This window comes from Triticum dicoccoides, chromosome 5A (genome assembly GCF_002162155.2).
Source record: "Triticum dicoccoides isolate Atlit2015 ecotype Zavitan chromosome 5A, WEW_v2.0, whole genome shotgun sequence".
In the NCBI taxonomy this organism is placed as follows: Eukaryota; Viridiplantae; Streptophyta; class Magnoliopsida; order Poales; family Poaceae; genus Triticum; species Triticum dicoccoides.
The window spans coordinates 470,351,863-470,379,359 of NC_041388.1; positions in this window are offsets into that span (position 1 = coordinate 470,351,863).

The following is a 27,497-nucleotide window of genomic DNA, read 5'->3' on the forward strand; positions in this document are numbered from 1 at the left end:
TTCTTTATATCATCCTTGTTTACCAGAGTTCTTCATGGAGACTCTACACGGTGGTTCATCAAGGATTTAATTCCTTCTCGCAGTGTTGATTGAGATTCTTTTCAAAGGAGCTCAAGTATTCTTCATCTTGCATTCCGAAGTGAAATTCTTTCTATATTACCTTTTCAGGTGGTGTTATGTATTTCTTGACAATTTCCCTTCATGTTTCATGATTCACAAGTTTTCAAAGAGTGACATATTTAAATCCATCAATCTCTTCACTAGAGTTATCTTGGTATATACTTCACCTAAAGCCTTCCACTGGGAATGTTGCCATTATGGTGCTTATCTATGATCCAATTTCCCTGTATCTCTCGAGGGTCATCTTTATTTTAACCCCCCCGGGCCAGTGCTTCTCTAAGTGGTGGTCCAAAATAGAGCCACTTGCAGCGCCACTTCAGGGAAACTTGAGGGTTGGTTTTAGTTGTACATACTGTTCATCTGGTGTTGCCCTGAGAACAAGATATGTGCAGCTCCTATCGGGATGTCGGCGCATCGGGCGGTCTTGCTGGTCTTGTTTTACCATTGTCGAAATGTCTTGTAACTGGGATTCCGAGACTGATCAGGTCTTCTCGGGAGAAGGAATATCCTTCGTTGACCGTGAGAGCTTGTGATGGGCTAAGTTGGGACACCCCTGCAGGGTTTGAACTTTCGAAAGCCGTGCCCGTGGTTATGGGCAGATGGGAATTTGTTAATATCCGGTTGTAGAGAACTTGACACTTAACTAAATCAAAATGCATCAACCGCGTGTGTAGCCATGATGGCCTCTTTCCGGCGGAGTCCGGAAGTGAACACGGTTCTTGTGTTATGCTTGAACGTAAGTAGTTTCAGGATCACTTCTTGATCACTTCTAGTTTACGACCGTGCTTTGCTTCTCTTCTCGCTCTCATTTGCGTAAGTTAGCCACCATATATGCTTAGTGATTGCTGCAGCTCCACCTCACTACCTTTTCCTACCCCTTAAGCTTAAATAGTCTTGATCTCGCAGGTGTGAGATTGTTGAGTCCTCGTGACTCACATATACTTCCAAAAAGTTGCAGGTGTCGATGATACCAGTGCAGATGACGCAACCAAGATCAATTGGGAGCTCGATGAAGATCTTGATCATTGTCTTGTTTCGTCTCTGATTGATCAGTAGTGGAGCCCAGTCAGGTCGATCGGGGATCTAGCATTTGGGGTGGTCTTTCTTTATTTTGGTTCCGTAGTCGTACCTTGATTGTATTCTGGATGATGTAATGCTATATTTATGTATTTTGTGAAGTGGCGATTGTAAGCCAACTCTTTATCCCTTCTTATTCAGTACGTGGGATGTGTAAAGATTACCCCTCTTGCGACATGCCTACTATGCGGTTATGCCTCTAAGTCGTGCTCCGACACGTGGGAGATATAGCCGCATCGTGGGTGTTACACCCTTATCGACATTGTATGTTTATAATAGATAGTACCAACTTAAAGTTCTAGTAGTAATTTGTTCTAAAACTAGTATGTAGTACTGGTAGATGCTCATAATTAATTATACGAACTTAAGGGCGACACATGTACTAGCTATTTCTCACATGCTGGCATCAGGGCATGCTGGCCAGACGTCGTCGTTCTCCTTCCTGGCCTTGTCGGCGGCAGCCCACTGTGCTTGGTTCTCCGCCGAGCTCTCCTTAGCACGGTGTGCAGCCTCTTCTTTCTTGCGGCGGTGGGACTCCCTTTTCTTTACTGCTGTATGCATTTTCTGCTCCTTCTCAGCGGCTTTGGATGCCTCTTGATCCACCGCCCATTCAGCCATGTCAGCATCAAAGTCTGCCCACGTAGTTGTGCGGTTGCAGGTAGCGATGAATTCGTCGCAGCGGGATGCCATCGCTTCCTTACCATTTCTGCAGTCGCGGGTGACGAGGAACTCGACACGGCGGGATGCCATCGCTTCCTTATGAGTTACTATGTGGCGTGGTGCCATGAACTACACTTGGAGATAGATCTAGGGCGGAGTGGCCGGACAGCCGTACAGTGTGGTGGTTTTTAAGAGCTCAAGGACAAATGATGAAGGAAATTTGGCTTCCCTTATAATCTTGGTCATTCATTATCGCACACGGTTCATCTCCGTCGCCTTCAGAAATAGTGTGCGCTGAGACTATTGTGTGTTGCATTATGATTGGCTGGAAACCCAGCCACGCGGATCGTTGCGTGTGCACCGTAGGATCCACCGTGATCGAACGTCAATCCACGTCCCTCTCATCACACCCGTGCAACTTTAGCTGGATTGAATTTAACTGTGCTAAATGCCTAGAAAATGCACATAATCCCCTAAATATGGTAAATGAGCCCGGCAAAGTGCCAAATTTGAACACAGTGGATTGCAGGGTTTATGTTCATCGTAGAAAAAACTCAATGACAAAGGACGAAGGAAATTTGGATTCCCCTTCAATCTTGGCGACTTCCCTCTCGAAACCATGAAACTTCCTCGATGATGGTTCAATTTATGGAGGGCGTGCATGACGACATAAGCCAAACCTTCTCAAACTTTTACCAGGGCATAGTGAGGCCATACCATGGCACCATGCCAGGAGTCATTGTTTTAAAGCATGTATTTCATTTTTCTATAGTTGAAAAACCAATAAATGACACGTTTATGGTTGACTCTTGCCACACATATCCTTGAAATCCCTACCCATTCCTTGTAAAAGGCATGAGAATTTACTAAATGGCACGAGCATGCTTTTCTAGACCGTTCTTGTGCACCTTTTCATGCACTGATTGTTTGACTTTGAATTATGTGCATTAACGCCTAGAAAATGCACATAATCCCCTTAATATGGCAAATGAGCCTTGAAAAGTGCAAAATTTGAAGACGGTGATTTGCAGGGTGTATGTTCATCATCGAAAATAACTCAAGGACAAAGGATGAAGGACATTTGGATTCCCCTTCAATCTTGGTGATTTCCCTCTCGAAACCATGAAATTTCCTCGATGGCATTTCAATTTATGAAGGGCGTGGATGATGACATAAGCCAAACTTTCTCAAATTTTTACTAGGGCATGGTCAGGCAATACGATGGCACCATGCCAGGCATCATGGATTTCATTTTTTCTATAGTTGAAAAACCAATAAATGACGGATTTGTGTTTGACGCTTGCCACACATATCCTTGAAATCTTTGCCCATTCCTTGTAAAAGGCATGCGACTTTACTAAATAGCATGAGCATGGTTTTGGAGACCGTTCTAGTGCACCTTTTCATGCATCGATTGTTTGAATATGAGTTATGTGCATTAACTCCTAGAAAACACACATAATCCCCTAAATATGGTAAATGAGCCCGGAAAAGTTCCAAATTTCAACACGGTGATTTGCAGGGTGTATGTTCATCGTAGAAAAAAACACAAGGACAAAGGATGAAGGAAATTTGGATTCCCCTCCAATCTCGGTGATTTCCCTCTCGAAACCATGAAACTTCCTCAGTGATGGTTCGATTTTATGTAGGGCGTGCATGACTACATAAGCCAAACATTCTGAAATTTTTACCAGGGCATGGTGAAGCCATACCATGGCACCATGCCAGGCGTCATGGTTTTCAAGCATGTATTTCATTTTTCTATATTTGAAAACCCGATGAATGACACGTTTGTGGTTGACGCTTGCCACACATATCCTTGAAATCTCTGCCCATTCCTTGTAAAAGTCATGAGAATTTACTAAATACCATGATCATGGTTTTCCAGGCCGTTTTTTTGCACTTTTCATGCACCGATTTTTTAATTCTAAATTATGTTCATTAATGCCTAGAAGAAACATGTAATCACCTAAATATGGTAAACGAGCTTGGGAAAATGCCAAATTTGAACAAGTTGTGTTGGAGGCGGTATGTTGATGGTAGAAAAAAACTGAATGGCAAACTAGGAAGGAAATTTGGATTCCCCCTCAATCTCGGTGATTTATTGTCGCACACGATTCATCTCCGTCGCCTCTGCGAACCGTGTGCGTTCACTGTAACACCCCAAAATTTTAAACATGATTTGTTTATTAAAATTTTGCCAGGAAATTAAATTTTTCATTTTCTGGATTTTCTTTGATTTTAGAACCATTCTTTTATTTGATAATGTGGAGTTTTTACCCCAAGTGAAAACTTTCCAAATATATTGTTGGACTTGTTTGTCTTCCCAAGACCATTTCTTTTGATGAGTGGAACTATTTTTGAATTTATTTTTCCCTAAATTTTATTTCCCTTAAAATGGTTTTTCATTAGTGTCAGAGCCTCTTTTGCACTGCAACCCTTTTATAAATTTATTTAAAATTCCAACCAAAATTTGGGGATGTCATGTGATGTTTTTAAATCACTTTTATGCAAAAATATCTTCTATTCATTGGAGATTTTGAGCTCTACACCAAACTTTTAAATCTGATCTAGTTGGTAATTTTGCACTACAACCTATTTAAATATTTCTTTAAAGCCTTCACCAAAATTAGGGGATGTTAGTAGGAGTATATTATTCAACTTTATGCAAAAACCCACTGATGTTCTTCGAAATTTTTGAGTAAATCATCCTCGTCTTCATTCTGGTTCAGCTTGGTGAATTGTACTGCATCTATATTTTCTATTGCTCTTTTTGCCATGGGATTTGCCCTGCTTGAAGTACACCCTACCAAACCCTTAAGTCCAGGAGGTTGGACCCACTAGAGCATTTTTGGTGCCATTTACCTTCTGTCCAGAGCTGAAGATTTGCAAAAACTTGCACTAGCAAGTTTCTGGTTTTGCCCATATGGCCTTGCCATCATCACCTACATCTAAAGGGACCCCAGTCTGGAGTTTGTGACCACCCCAAGAGATGCCTAGATGCCCTTGGCATTTCATCGAACAGGTTAGGAGCATGGCCAGTTTTGGCATGCTTTTAGACTTGCATTAGGAAGGTGCTCTAATGACCTTACCAGCATGTCTACTAGCTCCCTTATGATCAATAACCTAGTTCTGTTTAGTTGCAGAGGCATCAGAGAGGCCTAGGGCGCGTTGGCATAACGTCGAGCACCTGGCGTGCGTGCTCTGGGCGCGCCTAGAGCGCACGTTTTGCACGCGCGTGCACCGAGCCGCCTCGTCTTGCCCTTGGCCTTCGCGCGCCCGCAGAGCCACGCCCCGTTCCCGTCCACTCACCAGAACCCTCCAGGCCACCCTGGCGCCCTACAGCGCCGCTGTCAGAGCCCCCTTGGCAGCACGCCGGAGTCCACATCACGCCCCTGTCGTGGACGGCGCCGCCCGAGCATACGCGCACGCCAGCTCGCCCCCTTGAGCAGTGGGGAGCTCGTCGGGATGCGCCGACCAGCCCCAACCGCCTCCACGCCGCCCTGCTGCAACAGAACGGCGGTTCACCGATCTTATCTCCGGCAACCGCAGAACCGACCTAGGCGCGCTATAAGTAGGGGGCCCCGAGCTCATCCAAGCACTCAGGCAGCCTCAGGCCCTTCCCCTGGAGCCCCCACGGCGAGCAATCGATGGAGGGAAGCTCTCTTCCTCGACTCCGGCCAGTTCGGTCGCCGCCATGCTCCGACTCCGTCCGTCACAACCAGGGCCTCCCCCGTCCATCCAACACCACCACCCGACTCCTCTCGACCGTGCGGAGCTGCCCAGCCCCTCAAACGCGGTCAAGAGCCACAGTAGTCCAAACCCCCAATCCCTCCCGAAGCCATCTCTGCCGCGAAGCTCACCGCCGGTGACTCCCTCCGTCCCCGCCGGCCAGTCGACCATCGGAAGGACCGCACTGAACCAGCGGATCCATCCCTGCCCTTGGAGTCCCGCGAGAAGCCAGCAATCGCCGGCGTTGATCGCCGGAGCCCCGCCTCTGCTCGGCCAGAGGAGGAAGGAGGTGCGGGCGACTGGTCAAACCTGACTATTGGGCCCAAGGGACCCACTGTCAGTGACCCAAGCCGGCCCACGTTGGTTTAAGTGGACGCGTAAACCCCGGAGTACGTATCCACTGCCTTGGAAACGTATTCTCCCCGTCACGTTTTCTTTTTCTGGTTTTATTTAAAAACAGAATATTGACTAAACTTTGACTGGCTATAACTTTTTAAATATAAGTCCAAATGACTTGATTCTTTTTCTGTTGTTCCCCAAATTTGGTCTAGTTTATTTTCATATTTATTTGAAAATTTTCCAAACAACTTTTTTGTACTGCTTTGAAACTACGTGTTGATTTCAAATTTTCTTAGATAGGATTTTTGGAAGAAGGAAGAACCTTTCAAAAGTTTTGGAATGCACCCTGCCTCTCCACAACTTGAAGGCAAGCATCCTGAACCCTGGCATAATATGTTGTGTGTTGTTTGACAACGGTTACACACCACCTTGACATGGAGCATTCGTTATTTTTTTGTGATGATATAATCATACGCATGGGTGCATAATGAAGATATCTTGCTGTTGGAAATGGATATGCTTGTGAAAGTAATCACCCTCATATACCTTTCATGCCTACCGGGAGGAAGCCGGGAAAGTCTCTGTCTTGGGTAGACACGAGCTTGTCTTCGGTCTTCGCCGAGACGGTTGTGTCCGGTACGGCATAGTGAGGCATGATGAGTGGTGATCTTGCCTATTGGTTGAAACGTATTTGTTATGCTAACCATGCAGGGAATACTTAAACCTCCTGAGTCGACCGTAGATCGAGTCTTGTTCCAGTAACCCCCATACCTGTTTCGTACTACCACTTGTCCCTGCCACAGGTAGGTACGGTTTAGTAAATTGTCAATCCCTCCCTAGCACACACCATACAGAGAGGCCATGGTGGAAGATACCGGAGGCATCCGGTAGGCATGCCACCTAGTCCGGGGGCATGGGTGTTTTTGGTTGTAGCCGAAGGGGTAGCTCCCCTAGTTTGCGCGCGGTATAAACTTTGTGATCCCATGCTAGTCGAGGTTGTAGCCTCCCCACTTAGAGTTTTGCTTAACGGGTGTCAAGGGTGATTCCAGACACTGGTGAGTTAGGCTGGTGTGTGCGGTCAGGTGTGTTTTCAACCAAAAGGCCGTAAACGGAATTAGTCCCGATGGACTAAAGGAACCCGTCACTCATGGGTAAAGAGTACACCCTCTGCAGAGATTATATCTATTCGAATAGCCGTGTCCATGGTTAAGGACTACAGTCTAGGATGGGTCAAGTGTCGGTCTTAGTGTCGGTCTTCAGAGGAAAAACTGCTAAACCGGAACATGGATCATGACTTGTGACTCATGATGATTATGATTATTATTACTATGGACTAACCATCTACATTATTTGAATTATTGAGTATCCCTGGGACGGTTCTACCTCCTGGATATACACCGTGATCATTCTTATATAAGCCCTTTATGTGGTGTCGCACAGACGCCTGACTGTGGCATGCTTGTCATTTATTTACTTATAAGCCCTTTATGCAGTGTCACTGAGACGCTCGACTGTGGCATGCTTATTATTTATTCACTTATAAGCCCTTTATGTGATGTCGCACAGACGCCCGACTGTGGCATGCTTGTTACTTATTTACCTTATAAGCCCTTTAGGTGGTGTAGCATAGACGCCCGATTGTGGCATGCTTGTTATTTAAATTACTATAAGCCCTTTATGTGGTGTCGCTCAGACGCCCGACTGAGACATGTTTTATATTATTGTTCTTTCGTGGTGTTGCTTCAGACACCCGATCGGTGCATTTTACTTCTATACTCGGACTGCTTATTCCTATTCTACATGGATAACCTACTTGCGTGCATCACGAAAATTTATTTTGTAACTAACCAAGTGATCATGGCATATTTCCGAGCATCATTAATATCGGTTATATTATACCTGTGTTCGTAATGTTTGCGAGTACATTGAAAGTACTCACTGGCTTGTCCCTGGCTATTGTCTTGGCCAGATTTCTTGCATGGAGAGGAGCGTCGCGATGACAGCCCCGGGACCTATGCAATGGTGATAACAGCCTCACGAAGATAGGAGTTACCCTGGTCAGCTGTTTCTGTGGGAAATGGAGTCCCATGGACACTGATGATCCTCAAACCGCTTCCGCCATCAACCATTAGAAACCATTTTGTTGTACTCATAGGCCAGAATGGTCTTGTACTACATATGATGTACTTTGCTTAGAGTTTCTGTATCAAGTTGGTGCCTCATCAGCTAACAGTAATCCTGGGGCTGGTGACCACAAGGGCCATTTTTTTGGGAAATTAATGTTCCGAAAAACCGGTCCTGACATTCACCCACAAATCCAATATGAAAAATAAAACCCTCACCCTCCTTCCCACTTCGTCCCAACCCACTCGTCGTGCAGTCCTCCGCAACTCTCCACCTCATCAACTTCTATCGTGATGGCCACCCTAACCTCGACGGCTATTGTCGGCAGGCGGAGGTCGCGCACCAAATGGCACGGGACTGATGAGGACATCAATACCATTGTTACACCCACAGCCCCTGCTGCTATACATACTGGACCAATTACTAGAGCTCCCGCCCGCCAATTGAATTATTAGGTACTTTCGTTTCTTGGTAACGATTCTAATATTCATGAGAATATGATGTTGCCTAAATTGGATACATTTGTTTTGCTTACAAATGAAGGGCCTGGTTTGGACAAAAAGATGAATCTTGGAGCAAGTTCAAGCATGGAGATGATGGCATGCGCAAGGGGATCAAGAAAGGAGTTACAAGTGATTTCAGGACTTTGAAGCCACCATGAGGAGTGCATGAAGCCTTGGATGAAATATACAAGATGCCACTTCATAAATTTCGTCCAGAAGCTATTCTAGGTGCTGCGTCACCTTATTATTGGGCCAGGCCCATGTTTTTTTTAAATACTTAAGTATAGGCTATTTTTAGAGTCTGTATGTGTGGGGAAACAAGAGTTAGGGTTGGTTTCGGACCCCTCCTCCAAGGGCCACGAAATTCCCCCCTCTTCCTCCATATATACAACCCTTAGGGCGTCGTTTAGACTTTGGGTTTTGTTTAGATTAAAGTTCGCCATAGCTGCAACTTCGCATACTTCATTTGTGTTCAACGACCAGACAAAGCCGTCACAGAACCCCACCTTTGATCAATAAAGCTTTCCTCTTATATTTGGAATATCCAGATTGTAATCTTAGTTTCTTGCTTGTTCTTCGTTTGCCTGCAGGAAATAGACCTTCGTGGTCAGGTTGATCGAGCTCCGGCGTGGTCAATAACCTCTCGGAGTTGGTTTAGCGATTGTTAAGGCGCGACGTCCTCGCACGTTCGTAGTCGGATCGTCAAAGTCGACTTCCTCCAAAACGATAGCCACCATCTCATCGAAAGACGGGACACCTTTGCCTCTATCAAGTGGTATCAGATTTTTGGGTTGGTCGGTGAGATTTTACAGTTTTTCGTAGTTTAGATAGAGTCTGTTCTTCATACCTACAGTCCACGAAAAAGCCAAAAAATTAGGGTTAGTACATCATATCCGAACCTGTCAGAGCCTTTGCATAGTCTTTTTAGTATTTTGCTTTGTTGAATTTGCGGTTGCATCGTCGTCTCTAGTTGGTGGTCTTAGAGTCTAGTCTTTTATAGTTTCGAGTTCTGGTCATAAGTTGTCACGCCGCCGCCACACCATCATCATCGCCCCTGCCATCTACCACCACCGCTTATCCTCCACCGATCCGTCTCCATATACCATCACCAATCTGTATCCATATACCACCACCAATCTGTATCCATATACCACCACCAATCCATATCCATATACCACCACCAATCCGTATCCATATACCACCACCGCTGCCATATCCTACCACCATATATCCACCACTAATCCGAGTTCCTTCCATATTAGGTTTGTTTTCGAGATCCATCTAATTTCCGTTTCGTGTTTCCTTGCCTGAGTAGGTTTCCGAAAAAAAGTCTGGAGACCCCCGGGCAGTTTTTAGGCCAATATTTTTGCACGCAATTTTTTTCCTATCCTATTTTTAGGCTTTTCTAAGTCTTTTGAGCCAAGGGCCATCATAGTGATTTTTTGTCGCACTTTTTCGTCGTCGCTGCCCTGATTTCCGGAAAAAGTCAAAAAAATCCATGTCCATCCTATCAGTTTGACGAGGGAAGAGTTTTGAGACACTCGCCATTATAGTGATTTTTCACAAAAAAAAGAGGAGCGCAAAAAAAAGGAGCGCCAAAAAAAACAGAGCGAAAAAAAGTTCCAGAGTGTGCTTTTTCCCTTGTTTACGTGCAGCGCCATGATTTTGTTAGTGTTCTAGGCTCGCGTCTCTAGCACGGTCTAGACTAGGACCAGCATAGTACCGTCGTTGAGCGTTTATTCAACTTTGCATCTCTGAATTGATTGTTCCTGACCCTTTTTGCTACCATAATGTAAGCCTTCCCAGCTCCACATACATCTACGTCGTGCGTTTGACTCTCCCTGGTAATCGCTCTATCCAAGCTTTGAGAGTTTTGACTACGACGGTTGCCGATCACCACCTGCTGTTGGGTAAAAACTGGTAAGAATTTGAGATTTGCTTGATGGATTTGTGACACCCACTGTAACACCCCGTGACCGATGCGTCAGGTGTCGTCCTGCTATTCGCTATTGTTGCCATGTCATTCACTTGCGTGTTGCATCTTTTTCATGTCATCATGTGCATTGCATCATCATGTTTTCAAAACTTGCATTCGTCCGGGTTTTCCGAGTTCTCTCCGTTGTCCGTTCTGAGTCCAACCACAATTGCACGCGCCCGCGGCATGTTCAAAATATTATTTTATAAGTGGCCGGAAAATGTTCTCGGATTGGGTTGAAAGTTGGCAAGTGGTCTTGTTATAGTGTAGGTAGACCGCCTGCCAAGTTTCATCGCATTCGGAGTTTGTTTGATGCCCCAACGGATAACTATAGCGGCATTATAGCCGGTCTAACGTCGGACGTTTTCGGTCTCCGGAAACAGTCGCCGTGCCTCTCCTCTTCTCTCTTCTCAGACCTTTGCCTTCTGCACTACCTATCACCACCAGGCCCTACCTAACCTCTCTCGTCAGCCCGTGGACCTCCTACCGCACGCGTTCGAAATCTGTCCCGGACCCGACCCGGACTGTCGCCACCGTTGTGTCCGGATCATCCCCAAACATCTACTAAACGTCACCGTTTTCGTATTTGGACTTCCTAGCTATTTTATTCGCGATCGTCCGATTGCGATTGGAGGGTCCTTTTAGCCCCTGACCAAAAACCCACTTACTATATATACGGACCCAACCCTAGAAACTAGGACATTTGTCCTCCCTACCCGCCGCCACCTACAGGCTCCCCCCTCCTAGGACCAGCCGCCGCCGCCATCTATCAAATCCATCCATCCACAGCGCCACCCTCCTCCTCGTTTTCAAAACCAGGCCAATCACCTCGCATTCAATCCACCCATCCCACTAACTGGAGCCTCTCCTATGCTCGATCCCGAGGGGTTCAGGAGTAGCTCGTCCCGCCGACCACCTGTGCCGTACCACCCCTCTCTTCCCTGCCTACCATTCCATCTTCCTGTTCTTCTCTCTCTCACATCCCCTCTCTGACCCGTCGCAGGTTCTCCATGGGCGCCCGATGGAGCACTGCTGCAGGGAACCTCGTCGAAAACCACCGGATCCGGTGGGCCTCCGCTGCCCTTGACCGTTCCTGCCGGATTCCACCGGCTGGGCCCCGTCCCCGACCACCTTTGCCGTCGCCTGCGCCCAGTTCCTCTCGCGCCGTCGACTTGCGATGCCCTGCCCACGCCAAGTCCCAGCGCCACTCCATCTGCATTGTGCTAGGTCGCTGCCGTCGTCCTGCTCCAAGGCCAAGCGCGGCCCGCTCGATCCTCTGCTTCGTGACCTGCTTCACCACCCCTTGGTCCAGATCCGCGCCAAGGCCCAGCTCGCCTTGATTCGTCTCCACGCGCAGACCAGCGCTGCGCCCTGCTTCCTCTGGATCGAAAGACAAGCGCCGCTCCAGTCGACATGTTGACCGCATCGCTCGCACGGGCCGGCCTCGCTTCGTGCCTCATCGCGCCCCGCCCGCGGCCCAGCAAGTCGCTGCGGCCCAACCTCTCCACCGAGTCGGGCCAAGGCCCATGGGTCACGCTACCCCAGCGCCCCACCTTTCTTTTCCTGCTGCTGGGCCAATTCAGTTACAGCCCATCATGTTTTTTTCCTGTCCAGTGAATTTAGCTATTTCCCAGAGAGTGCAGTTTTACAGAAAAGCCCTCATCTTCATGCATTTAATAACTCACAAACGGTGCATCGGATTAAAAAGATCTATATATGTAAAATGCTTAAAATTGTGTTTAGTTTCATAATATGCTACTTTCATCTATGTTTGAAATGTTTAAAATGTTGGTTGATTAAATTTACTCTTATGCCATGCTAAAATGGTTTATTTCATAACTTAATAACCGTAGCTCGGTTTTAAATAAATTATATATGTAAATGGGGTAGAAAAATGCCTAGTTCAACATGGTCTACTTGTTTTGCATGTTTAACAACTCTAAAATTGTGTTTAGGGCAGAACAGTACGTAACCTAATATATGCATATGAGGATTTTTCCGGACTTGTTGTTTTGTTGTTCCGGCCTCATTTAAACTTGCCTAGATAGGTAGTTTTCATTTGCTTCACCCTCTTGCCATGTTTAACAACATTTAATATTGTTGGGTACATAAACGAGAGAGAACTAAATAATTGATGTGGTGTTCCGTCAATATGCAACTCGTTGCATATTGAGCTCCACTTAATTTGTAGAATTTGCTTGTGCACTTTGCCATGCCATGCCTCATTTAACCGGACATGCATCATACTTGTTTGTGCATCGTGTCATGCTTATGTGGTGGTTCTTTACTATGTTGTTTTCTTCTTTCCGGTGTTGCTTCTTCGGGTTGGTTCCAATAACGTTGCATTTGTGAGGATCCATTCGACTACGTCTGTTTGTCTTCTTCATGGACTCGTTCTTCTTCCTTGCGGGATTTCAGGCAAGATGACCATACCCTCGAAATCACTACTATCTTTGCTTTGCTAGATGCTCGCTCTTTTGCTATGCCTATGCTGCGATACCTACCACTTGCTTATCATGCCTCCTATATTGTTGAACCAAGCCTCTAACCCACCTTGTCCTAGCAAACCGTTGTTTGGCTATGTTACCGCTTTGCTCAGCCCCTCTTATAGCGTTGTTAGTTGCAGGTGAAGATTGAAGTTTGTTCCTTGTTGGAACATGGAGATGTTGTTCCTTGTTGGAACATGTTTACTTGTTGGGATATCACAATATATCTTATTTAATTAATGCATCTATATACTTGGTAAAGGGTGGAAGGCTCGGCCTTATGCCTGGTGTTTTGTTCCACTCTTGCCGCCCTAGTTTCCGTCAAATCGGTGTTATGTTCCCGGATTTTGCGTTCCTTACGCGGTTGGGTTATAATGGGAACCCCTTGACAATTCGCCTTGAATAAAACTCCTCCAGCAAGGCCCAACATTGGTTTTACCATTTGCCACCTAGCCTTTTCTTTCCCTTGAGTCGGCCGGCTCAAGGGTCATCTTATTTTAACCCCCCCGGGCCAGTGCTTCTCTAAGTGTTGGTCCAACTGAGCGATGTCCAAGGCTACTAGGGGCAACTCTGGGCTGGCCCACCGGACGTCTGGCTCATCCGGTGTGCCCTGAGAACGAGATATGTGCAGCTCCTATCGAGATTTGTCGGCACATCTGGGTGGCTTTGCTGGTCTTGTTTTACCATTGTCGAAATGTCTTGTAACCGGGATTCCGAGTCTGATCGGGTCTTCCCGCTAGAAGGAATATCCTTCGTTGACCGTGAGAGCTTGTCATGGGCTAAGTTGGGACACCCCTGTAGGGATTTGAACTTTTGAAAGCCGTGCCCGCGGTTATGGGCAGATGGGAATTTGTTAATGTCCGGTTGTAGAAAACCTGAAGTTGACCTTAATTAAAATTTATCAACCGCGTGTGTAACCGTGATGGTCTCTTTCCGGCGGAGTCTGGGAAGTGAACACGGTGTTAGAGTTATGCTTGACGTAGGTTGTTTTAGGATCACTTCTTGATCATAGTTTCTCGATCGTGCTTTGCCTTCTCTTCTCGCTCTCTTTTGCGTATGTTAGCCACCATATATGCTAGTCGCTTGCTGCAGCTCCACCTCATACCTTTACCTTACCCATAAGCTTAAATAGTCATGATCGCGAGGGTGTGAGATTGCTGAGTCCCTGTGGCTCATAGATACTTCCAAACCAGTTTGCAGGTGCCGATGAGACCATGCAGATGACTCAACCAAGCTCAGGAGGAGCTCGATGAAGATCTTGTCCTTTGTGTTGTTTTCGTTCTAGTTGATCAGTAGTGGAGCCCAGTTGGGGTCGATCGGGGACCATGTCGCATTTGGGGTTCTTCTTTTATTTTGGTTCCGTAGTCGGACCTTGATTCTATTTGTGTGATGTAATGCTTTATTCATGTATTTGTGTGAAGTGGCGGTTGTAAGCCAACTATGTATCTCTTTTCCCTTATGTATTACATGGCTTGTGTGAAGATTACCTCACTTGCGACATTGCTTTCAATGCGGTTATGCCTCTAAGTCGTGCTTCGACACGTGTGAGATATAGCCACATCGAGGGCATTACAAGTTGGTATCAGAGCCTTCCCCGACCTTAGGAGCCCCATTGCTTGATCGTTTTTAGCGGCCGAGTTGTGTCTAGAAAAATGTTTTGAGTCATTTAGGAATTATATATCGGAGAGTTTAGGAATTCTTTTTACTTCCTAGTCTCCTCATCGCTCTGGTAAGACATCCTGACGTAGAGTTTTGACTCTTCTTTTCTCAAATTTCATTAAATTTTTTTAGGATCACGCGGGTATCTTGGAATCGTTCTGATGGTTTTGTGACGAGAACATTGTCTTGGTGCCTCCTGTCAGGGGTTTTGTGGCAGTGTCCCGGGAAGTTGAGCTCCGAGGTGTTGTCATCATAATTTTATCGTTGCAGTTCTGCAATACCTGAGTTTAGTTTGCCGACATTGAAAATCTCTTTTATGCAGTTGTTGGTGAGATAACCTCGACGCCACCCAGTACTGGGGCGGGAGTTCGGGAGTATTGCCATAACTCGTATAACGGATGCTTTTCGAAGGTTGAGGTAGATGATTTCCGAAGGTTTCTTGGTTATGTGTTGAAGGATGGATACAACTGGATGTAGGATTTGCTAGTTTGGGTGAGATATTATGCTTCCCCTGTATCCCCAACACCTGATTGCATAACCGGAAAGTTTCGGGAGTTTATAAGTGGGAATTCAAGTAGCTCTTAGGATATTTTTCTGACAGATGTATGATATGAAATTGGGGTTCGACGTCTAGTGGTCCGCCTATTCACGGTCAGTTTTACAGTGGTCTCGTTATGTCTTAAAGAGTCCTTGGCTATGCCGACTCGGGGACGCTTCGTATGTCATGTGCACTGCCTTGTACATGATGGTGCTGTACGATCGAGCCCGTGTAGGCCCCACCACGAAAACTTCGGACGAAATCTCTATCATATGTTTGTTCCGGCTTATTTTGCAAGCCAATCCTTTGTTTTGTTTTGAGTTGTGGTATTCGAGTTGCTTCGAAGTCAAATGTTGATTCCATACCTTTTCCTAAGCGGTGTTCTCATACCTCGATGTGAACACTAATCCTTCTTGATCATCGAGTCTGTCTTGTCCATCCTTTTCAACCGGCGTGTTTTCTCTTCAAGTGGATCCGATCATTTCAACATCCGCAAGATCAATTCTAAGTTTCTCAACGGTGTTCATTTCATCCATTCCAAATTGTCTTTGTTTTCCCGCCCTCCCTCCCTTTGTTTTTCTTCAAGGATTCAGAATTCTTAATCAAGTATCCATCTTATTGATGCGAGGCCTCTTCATTCCTTTTCCGTCAATGTTCTTACCTGGTGGTTCTCATGAAGATGCTCTACTAGTTCAATATTCTCCATTCTTTTCTTCTCCGGTGGATTCAATTCAAGCTTTTGGTGTTGATCATATCCCTTAACTCGTTTCAAATGTTTTCCATGCCGGTGCACCTTATTATCATTCCACTTCTCGCTATTCTTTTGGTCTGGAGTGCTGAAGATATCTCGAAGATTCGTGTTTCCACTCTGCTTTCGTTCAAGCTCTTTAGAGGATGTTATCTCTTTTGAGCCATCTAATTCAACCGGTGCAATCTATCTTTTAAATCCTTCAACGATGTTTCTTTTGAGTGGGCCCTAACCCACAGGTCTTTTCCCAGGATCTTACCTGACTCTTCTTATTTTCCCGGAGCTATCCTCAAATTCTTTAAAGTTTCACATAAGAATGATTCTTCACCTGTCATATGTTTTTCTCCAATTTCTTTCAAATTCTTTTCATCTTTGCCTCAACCTCTCCTCTTTTAATCATTCCGGAGTGTCTCAACGATTCATGGTGGTGTTTCTCGTCGTCATTCTCAGATTTTGAAGACCGAAGAAGAGTTTCTCTTAAATCTTGTTCCATTCTCTTCAAGATTCGCGATTCTAGCTTGTTGCCATCCTCTCATAATTATTTGCGATTGTGGAAATTATTTTCATCCTTCCAGAGCAATTCAAGAGTCTTTTCTGTTTGATTCTCCGAAGCCCATCATCTAAGATTTATTCATTCTCAGCTTTCAGCTATCATTCTCCAAATCTTACCGGTGCATTGTTCAAATATCCTCTAATCAGCTCATGATCTCTTCGTTCTCTTGTATCTAAATTCTTTCAAGCATCTTCGTTCATTTGCTAATTCTTCCCGGTGTTTCCTCATATTTTAATCATTCTTTTTCAATTCTTACGGTGGTTCATTCAAGATCTCTGTTCCTTGGTTAGCATATCAATCCATTCGTGTTTTCAATCCTACCGATGGCTTGTTGAAGACCATCTCAAGTTTGCGCTATATCTCGCTTAATCCTTTCTACGGGAATAAGTAGTGTGATAAATCCGTTGATTGTCATCAATTTAATTGGTGAAGGATAAGCATGATGTAATTCTTATTCTTGTTTCATCGAGTAAACTCAATTTCTTATTCCGGAGGCTCATCAAATTCTCGGTTTCAATTGTTTCATCTTCTCTTTTTCCCGGAGTTCCAACATTTTACAACTATTTCACCACAGAGATTCATCTAAATCGGTACAAGGATTCACCTTGTGCATTCAACTTCTTTTTCCTTCCGTTTGATCGTCCTTTTGTTTAACGGAGTTCTTCATGAAGGTTCTACATGATGGTTCATAAACGATTTAATTTCTTCTCGAAGTGTTCATCAAGATTCTTTTAGAGGAACTCAAGCTTTCTTCATATTGTAATCCGGAGTGCAATTCTTTCACGCATATCTTTTGAGGTGGTGTTATGTCACTCTTGACAATTTCCCTTCGTGTTTCATGTTTCACATGTTTTCAAGAGTGAGGTATTTAAATCCATCATTTTCTCTTCGCTCAAGCCATCTTTCCAACCAATCTATCTCTTCCCTGGAGTTATCTTGGGTTATATTTCACCTTAAGCCTTCCCTAAGGATGGTTGCTATTATGGTGCTTATAAATGACCCAAGTTCTTCTTTTATCCTTTCGGCGAAATAAGCTTCTCGTCTCCCTATTGAGATCAATCCAATCTATTGTTTTCGTTAGTGGCATAATTTCACCTCATAGTTTTGAGATGTTTTCCATAAGCCCACTACAAACTTATTCTTTTCGTTGTTGGTTTTCCAACAACTCCGTGATAACCTTCTTGGAAGGGTGTTTCCCAAGCTCATTTGTGGCAGAAGTTGTCATTTTCTTCTCCACTCTGTTATTCCAATGATCTATTTTTTTTCTATTTTTCCTTCCGGAGGCATTGTGATGTTTCTCTTTGCACTCATCATCTTGAATTGTGAGGAACATGTTCTTTTCGTGCTTATCCATTTAACCGATGTGTCTTCTCCTCTTTTCAAGTTCTTCCCATTTTTATCAAGTTTCACTTCTCTTTTCTATCGGAGTGCTTCCTGCATCCATTCGGTCTTATCCCGTGCTTATTCTGTTTCAATCGGAGTGGTTACATGTCCTTCTAGTCACGGGAGCTCTTCATTCATGTCTGTGCAACCCCAAGGTTTTCACAATGTTCCTTGTTCCTCTTTCCTAACGGAGTATTTTCATCTTTGTTCATCTTCGTTGCATTCTTTCTTTCTTTCTATTTGTTCAACCTCTCAAGGTTCATGGTTTCACTCGTTTGTCAAAGAAGCAATTTGGTTTACCTCTTCTACTCCTCTTCCTTGTCCCTCCGGTGCCATCCCTAGGATCTCGGGTCGAGATCCTCTTGTAGTGGTGGAGTGTTGTAACGCCCCGTGACCAATGTGCCAGGTGTTGTCCAGTTATTCAATGTTCTTGCCATGTCATTCGCTTGCGTGTTGCATCTTTTTCATGTCATCATGTGCATTGCATCATCATGTTTTCAAAACTTGCATTCGTCCGGGTTCTCCGAGTTCTCTCCGTTGTCCGTTCTGAGCCCAACCACACTTGCACGCGCCCGCGGCATGTCCAAAATATTATTTTATAAGTGGCCGGAAAATGTTCTCGGATTGGGTTGAAAGTTGGCAAGTGGTCTTGTTATAGTGTAGGTAGACCGCCTGCCAAGTTTCATCGCATTCGGAGTTCGTTTGATGCCCCAACGGATAACTATAGCGGCATTATAGCCGGTCTAACGTCGGACGTTTTCGGTCTCCGGAAACAGTCGCCGGGCCTCTCCTCTTCTCTCTTCTCAGACCTTTGCCTTCTGCACTACCTCTTACCGCCAGGCCCAACCTAACCTCTCTCGTCAGCCCGCGGACCTCCTACCGCGCGCGTCCGAAATCTGTCCCGAACCCGACCCGGACTGTCGCCACCATTGTGTCCGGATCATCCCCAAACATCTACTAAACGTCACCATTTTCGTATTTGGACTTCCTAGCTATTTTATTCACGATCGTCCGATTGCGATCGGAGGGTCCTTTTAGCCCCTGACCAAAAACCCACTTACTATATATACGGACCCAACCCTAGAAACTAGGACATTTGTCCTCCCTACCCGCCACCACCTACAGGCTCCCCCCTCCTAGGATCAGCCGCCGCCGCCATCTATCAAATCCATCCATCCACAGCGCCACCCTCCTCCTCATTTTCAAAACCAGGCCAATCACCTCGCATTCGATCCACCCATCCCACTAACCGGAGCCTCTCCTATGCTCGATCCCGAGGGGTTCAGGAGCAGCTCGTCCCGCCGACCACCTGTGCCGTACCACCCCTCTCTTCCCTGCCTCCCATTCCATCTTCCTGTTCTTCTCTCTCTCACCTCCCCTCTCTGACCCATCGCAGGTTCGCCATGGGCGCCCGATGGAGCACTGCTGCAGGGAACCTCGTCGAAGACCACCGGATCCGGCGGGCCTCCGCTGCCCTTGACCGTTCCTGCCGGATTCCACCGGCTGGGCCCCGTCCCCGACCACCTGTGCCATCGCCTACGCCTGGTCCCTCTCACGCCATTGCCTTGCGATGCCCTGCCCACGCCAAGTCCCAGCGCCACTCCATCTGCATCGCGCTAGGTCGCTGCCGTCGTCCTGCTCCAAGGACAAGCGCGGCCCGCTCGATCCTCTGCTTTGTGACCTGCTTCACCTCCCCTTGGTCCAGATCCGCGCCAAGGCCCAGCTCGCCTTGATTCGTCTCCACGCGCAGACCAGCGCCGCGCCCTGCTTCCTCTGGATCGAAAGACAAGCGCCACTCCAGTCGACGCGTTGACCGCATCGCTCGCACGGGCCGGCCTCGCTTCGTGCCTCGTCGCGCCCCGCCCGCGGCCCAGCAAGTCGCTGCGTCCCAGCCTCTCCACCGAGTCGGGCCAAGGCCCATGGGTCAGGCTACCCCAGCGCCCCACCTTTCTTTTCCTGCTGCTGGGCCAATTCAGTTACAACCCATCATGTTTTTTTTCCTGTCAAGTGAATTTAGCTATTTCCCAGAGAGTGCAGTTTTACAGAAAAGCCCTCATCTTCATGCATTTAATAACTCACAAACGGTGCATCGGATTAAAAAGATCTATATATGTAAAATGCTTAAAATTGTGTTTAGTTTCATAATATGCTACTTTCATCTATGTTTGAAATGTTTAAAATGTTGTTTGATTAAATTTACTCTTATGCCATGCTAAAATGGTTTATTTCATAACTTAATAACCGTAGCTCGGTTTTAAATAAATTATATATGTAAATGGGGTAGAAAAATGCCTAGTTCAACATGGTCTACTTGTTTTGCATGTTTAACAACTCTAAAATTGTGTTTAGGGCAGAACAGTACCAAACCTAATATATGCATATGAGGATTTTTCCGGACTTGTTGTTTCGTTGTTCCGGCCTCATTTAAACTTGCCTAGATAGGTAGTTTTCATTTGCTTCACCCTCTTGCCATGTTTAACAACATTCAATATTGTTGGGTACATAAATGAGAGAGAACTAAATAATTGATGTGGTGTTCCGTCAATATGCAACTCGTTGCATATTGAGCTCCACTTAATTTGTAGAATTTCCTTGTGCACTTTGCCATGCCATGCCTCATTAAACCGGACATGCATCATACTTGTTTGCGCATCGTGTCATGCTTATGTGGTGGTTGTTTACTATGTTGTTTGCTTCTTTCCGGTGTTGCTTCTTCGGATTGGTTCAGATAACGTTGCGTTTGTGAGGATCCATTCGACTACGTCTGTTTGTCTTCTTCATGGACTCGTTCTTCTTCCTTGCGGGATTTCAGGCAAGATGACCATACCCTCGAAATCACTACTATCTTTGCTTTGCTAGATGCTCGCTCTTTTGCTATGCCTATGCTGCGATACCTACCACTTGCTTATCATGCCTCCTATATTGTTGAACCAAGCCTCTAAGCCACCTTGTCCTAGCAAACCGTTGTTTGGCTATGTTACCACTTTGCTCAGCCCCTCTTATAGCGTTGTTAGTTGCAGGTGAAGATTGAAGTTTGTTCCTTGTTGGAACATGGAGATGTTTTTCCTTGTTGGAACATGTTTACTTGTTGGGATATCACAATATATCTTATTTAATTAATGCATCTATATACTTGGTAAAGGGTGGAAGGCTCGGCCTTATTCCTGGTGTTTTGTTCCACTCTTTCCGCCCTAGTTTCCGTCAAATCGGTGTTATGTTCCCGGATTTTACATTCCTTACGCGGTTGGGTTATAATGGGAACCCCTTGACAATTCGCCTTGAATAAAACTCCTCCAGCAAGGCCCAACATTGGTTTTACCATTTGCCACCTAGCCTTTTCTTTCCCTTGAGTCGGCCAGCTCAAGGGTCATCTTATTTTAACCCCCCCGGGCCAGTGCTTCTCTAAGTGTTGGTCCAACTGAGCGATGTCCGAGGCTACCAGGGGCAACTCTGGGCTTGCCCACCCGACGTCTGGCTCACCCGGTGTGCCCTGAGAACGAGATATGTGCAGCTCCTATCGGGATTTGTCGGCACATCTGGGTGGCTTTGCTGGTCTTGTTTTACCATTGTCGAAATGTCTTGTAACCGGGATTCCGAGTCTGATCGGGTCTTCCCGCTAGAAGGAATATCCTTCGTTGACCGTGAGAGCTTGTCATGGGCTAAGTTGGGACACCCCTGCAGGGATTTGAACTTTCGAAAGCCGTGCCCGCGGTTATGGGCAGATGGGAATTTGTTAATGTCCGGTTGTAGAAAACCTGAAGTTGACCTTAATTAAAATGTATCAACCGCGTGTGTAACCGTGATGGTCTCTTTCCGGCGGTGTCCGGGAAGTGAAGACGGTGTTAGAGTTATGCTTGATGTAGGTTGTTTTAGGATCACTTCTTGATCATAGTTTCTCGATCGTGCTTTGCCTTCTCTTCTCGCTCTCTTTTGCGTATGTTAGCCACCATATATGCTAGTCGCTTGCTGCAGCTCCACCTCATACCTTTACCTTATCCGTAAGCTTAAATAGTCGTGATCGCGAGGGTGCGAGATTGCTGAGTCCCTGTGGCTCACAGATACTTCCAAACTAGTTTGCAGGTGCCGATGAGACCGTGCAGATGACTCAACCAAGCTCAGGAGGAGCTCGATGAAGATCTTGTCCTTTGTGTTGTTTTCGTTCTAGTTGATCAGTAGTGGAGCCCAGTTGGGGTCGATCGGGGACCGTGACACATTTGGGGTTCTTCTTTTATTTTGGTTCCGTAGTCGGACCTTGATTCTATTTGTGTGATGTAATGCTTTATTCATGTATTTGTGTGAAGTGGTGGTTGTAAGCCAACTATGTATCTCTTTTCCCTTATGTATTACATGGGTTGTGTGAATATTACCTCACTTGCGACATTGCTTTCAATGCGGTTATGCCTCTAAGTCGTGCTTCGACACGTGTGAGATATAGCCGCATCGAGGGCGTTACACCCACCACCATCACAAGCCGACGAGACTGACTGGAAGAACATGACGAATAAGGAGTTGCATGATAAATTTCAGCAAATGATGAGTGGACAGGTGCAAGATGTGCTAAATAGATTTGAAGAGGTCATGGAGAAGATAGATGGCATGGAGAAGACGTTCGAAACAAAGCTCGATAACAAGTTTAATGAATTTCTCGCGCGTGTTCCACCACCACCACCGGCTGCACCTAATGCACCTCTACAACAACAACAACAACAACAACGTCGCCTTCCAAATCAAGTGAGATGAGCATAGCACGTTCCCATTGATCCTGGGCAAAATTCTGGTGCCGCTGTTGATGCTTCTGTAGCTCCTGCTGCTACTGTAGAGGTGGAGGACCATTACGAGGATGAGGTTGATCAAAATCAGAACTACGTGCAACCACCAGCACCACCACCACTAGGTCGCCCTCAGGTATATGATCGCAACGGTAGGGCTGCACCACCACTTGAGGTACGAGATCATGACCTTTTTCCTAAACTGAAGTTGAATATTCCACCATTTGAGGGTAGATATGTTCCTGATATATATCTTACTTGGGAGTTAGAAACTGAACAATGTTTTACATGTTTACAATATCCCGAGGAGAGACGTGTTCCTACTGCTGTTTGTGATTTCACTAGTTTTGCATATGTTTGGTGGTCTAAACATTGTAGATTATATCCTATTCCAGCTACTTGGGCTGCTTTGAAAACTGCTATGCGTACTCGTTAGGTTCCACCATATTATCAACATGAATTACTTCAAAAATTGCAGCGTTTAAGACAAGGAAAAAATTCTGAAGAAGAATATTATCAGGAATTACAAACTGGCATGATTAGATGTGGTATTGTTGAGGAGAATGAAGCTACACTTGCATGTTTTATGGGTGGATTAAACAAAGAGATTCAGACCATTCTAGAGTATAAGGAGTATACTAATATCACTCGTTTATTCCATCTTGCTTGTAAAGCTGAACGTGAAGTGTAGGATCGACAGGCATTGGCGCGAACTAACTTTTCTACAGGTCGATCTTCATCATGGACAGCACGTGCATCCTCTACTGCCACTGGACCGGCACCTCCATCAGGTGCCACCTCCAGCCGTGATACAAGAAAGCAAGCACAACCACCACTATCTGCCAAGAGCACACCCGCTGGGCCTGCACATAGCTCTTCTTCTTCCATGGCATCAACAGGGCACACAAGTGATATTATTTGTCGTCATTGTAAGGGAAGAGGACATTTTGCGAGAGAATGCAAATGTCAGTGTGTGATGATTGTTATTGAGGATGGTGGGTATGAGTCCGCTAGTGACTGTGATGAGGAGACTTGGGCTCTTATTACACATGAAGAACACGGTGGAGATGATTCTGATCATGAGACAAAATACATGGCTGCTGAAGATGCTGACAGGTATGAATGTTTAGTTGCTCAACGTGTTAGGTTACACAAGCTGAGAAAAATCAGAGGCATAATTTGTTCCATACAAAGGGAGTTGTGAAGGAACATTCTGTTTGCGTCATCATAGATGGAGGGAGCTGCAATAACTTGGCTAGCATGGAGATGGTCAAGAAGCTATCTCTCACCACAAGACCACATCCACATCCTTACTACATCCAATGGTTCAACAACAACGGCAAGGTTAAGCTAACACGTACTGTTCTTGTGCATTTTAGTATCTCTACATATGCTGATTATGTTGATTGTGATGTGGTACCTATGCAAGCATGTTCCTTATTACTTGGTAGACCATGGCAATTTGATAAAAATTCTGTACACCATGGTAGAACAATCAGTATACTCTTGTTCATAAGGATAAAAATATTACTTTGCTTCCTATGACTCCTGATTCCATTTTGAAAGATGATATTAATAGAGCTAATAAAGCAAAACAGGAGAAAAATAAGAGTGAAAATCAGATTGTGGCAAAAGAATTTGAGCAACAAATGAAGCCTAATAATAAATCATCTAGTGTTGCTTCTGAAATTAAATTGAAAAGTGCATGTTTACTTGCCACCAAATCTGATATTGATGATCTACATTTTAGCAAATCTGGTTGCTATGCTTTTGTGTGCAAAGAGGCATTATTTTCATTCGAGGACATGCCTTCCACTTTGCCTCCTGCTGTCACTAACATTTTGCAGGAGTTCGCTGACGTCTTTCCACAAGACGTGCCACCGGGATTACCACCTATTCGAGGGGTTGAGCATCAAATTGACTTAATTCCCGGTGCATCATTACCCAACCGTTCACCATACCGTACCAATCCAGAGGAGACAAAGGATATTATACGTCAAGTATAGGAGCTTCTCAACAAAGGTTACATACGCCAATCTCTTAGTCCTTGTGTTGTTCCTATTATACTAGTGCCTAAAAAGGATGGTACGTCGCGTATGTGCGTTGATTGTAGAGGCATTAATAATATTACTTTTCGTTATCATCATCCTATTCCTAGGCTAGATGATATGCTTTATGAGTTGAGTGGCTCTACAATATTCTCCAAAGTTGATTTGCGTTGTGGATACCATCAAATTCGTATGAAATTGGGAGATGAATGGAAAACAACATTTAAAACTAAGTTTGGATTATATGAGTGGTTAGTCATGCCTTTTGGGTTAACTAATGCACCTAGTACTTTCATGAGATTAATGAACGAAGTTTTACGTGCTTTCATTGGACGATTTGTGGTAGTTTACTTTGATGACATATTGATTTATAGCAAATCTTTGGAGGAACATTTGGAACATTTACGTGCTATTTTTATTGCACTACGTGATGCATGTTTGTCTGGTAACCTTGGAAAGTGCACCTTTGCACCAACCGAGTATCTTTCCTTGGCTATGTTGTTACTCCACAGGGAATTGAAGTTGATAAAGCCAAGATTGAAGCTATTGAGAGTTGGCCGCAGCCCAAAACGGTCACACAAGTGAGGAGTTTCCTTGGCCTCACTGGTTTCTATAGGCGTTTTCTGAGAGATTTCAGCACCATTGCTGCACCTCTCAACGAGCTTACAAAGAAGGATGTGCTTTTTGTTTGGGGTACCACATAGGAAGAAGCCTTAACAGTATTGAAAGATAAGTTGACACATGCTCCTTTACTCCAACTTCCTGATTTTAATAAGACTTTTGAGCTTGAATGTGATGCTAGTGGAATTGGATTAGGAGGTGTGTTATTACAAGATGGCAAACCTGTTGCATACTTTTCTGAAAAATTGAGTGGGCCTAGTCTGAACTATTCTACTTATGATTAAGAATTATATGCTCTTGTTCGGACCTTAGAAACATGGCAACATTATTTATGGCCCAAGGAATTTGTTATACATTCTGATCATGAATCTTTTAAACACATTAAAAATCAAGCAAAACTAAACCGTAGACATGCTAAATGGGTTGAATTCATTGAGACTTTCCCTTATGTCATTGAACACAAGAAGGGTAAAGAAAATGTTATTGCTGATGCATTGTCTCGTCGTTATACTATGCTTTCACAACTTGACTTTAAAATATTTGGTTTGGATACCATCAAAGATCAATATGTGCATGATGCTGAATTTAAAGATGTATTGCAGAATTGTAAGGAAGGGAGAACTTGGAACAAGTTCGTTCTTAACGATGGATTTGTGTTTCGTGATAACAAGCTATGCATTCCAGCTAGCTCCGTTCGTCTTTTGTTGTCGCAGGAGGCGCATGGAGGAGGATTAATGGGACACTTTGGCGTCAAGAAGACGGAGGATATACTTGCTACACATTTCTTTTGGCCAAAGATGAGATGGGATGTTGAGCGTTTTATTGCTCGCTGCACTACATGTCAAAAATCTAAGTCACGACTCAATCCTCATGGTTTATATATGCCTTTGCCTGTACCTAGTGTTCCTTGGGAAGATATATCTATGGACTTTGTTTTAGGTTTACCTCGAACAAAGAAGGGGAGGGATAGCATATTTGTTGTCGTGGATAGGTTCTCGAAAATGGCACACTTTATACCATGTCGTAAAAGCGATGATGCTGTTAATGTTGCTGATTTGTTCTTTCGTGAAATTATTCGCTTGCATGGTGTGCCAAATACTATTGTTCCAGATCGTGATACTAAATTTCTTAGCCACTTTTGGAGATGTTTATGGGCTAAGTTGGGGACTAAACTGCTTTTTAGTACTACTTGTCACCCCCAAACTGATGGAGAAACTGAAGTAGTCAATAGAACATTGTCTACTATGCTTAGGGATGTTTTGAAGAATAATAAGAAAATGTGGGAAGAATGCTTGCCTCATATTGAATTTGCTTATAATTGTTCATTGCTTTCTACTACTAAGATGTGCCCTTTTGAAATTGTGTATGGTTTCCTACCTTCTGCACCTATTGAGTTGTTGCCTCTTCCATCTTCGGAGAAGGTTAATTTTGATGCTAAAGAACGCACTGAATTGATTTTAAAAATGCATGAGTTAACTAAGGAAAACATTGAGAATATGAATGCTAAATATAAACTTGCTAGAGATAAGGGTAGAAAACATGTTGTGTTTGAACCTGGAGATCTTGTTTGATTACATTTACATAAGGATAGATTTCCTAATTTGCGCAAATCAAATCTAATGCCACGTGTTGCTGGTCCTTTTAAGGTGTTAGAGAAAATAAATGACAATGCATATAAACTTGAGCTGCCTGCAGATTTTGGGGTTAGTCCCACTTTTAACATTGCAGATTTGAAGCCTTATCTGGGTGAGGAAGATGAGCTTTCGTTGAGGACGACTTCATTTCAAGAAGGGGAGGATGATGAGGACATCAACACCATTGTTACACCCACAGCCCCTGCTGCTATACATACTGGACCAATTCCTAGAGCTCGCGCACGCCAATTGAATTATCAGGTACTTTAGTTTCTTGGTAATGATTCTAATGTTCATGAGAATATGATGCTGCCTAAATTGGATACATTTGTTTTGCTTACAAATGAAGGGCCTAGTTTGGACAAGAAAGATGAATCTTGGAGCAAGTTCAAGCACGGAGATGATGGCATGCGCAAGGGGATCAAGAACGGAGTTACAAAGGAGTGCATGAAGCCTTGGTCGCAATATACAAGATGCCACTTCATAAATTTCGTCTAGAGGCTATTCTAGGTGCTGCGTCACCTTATT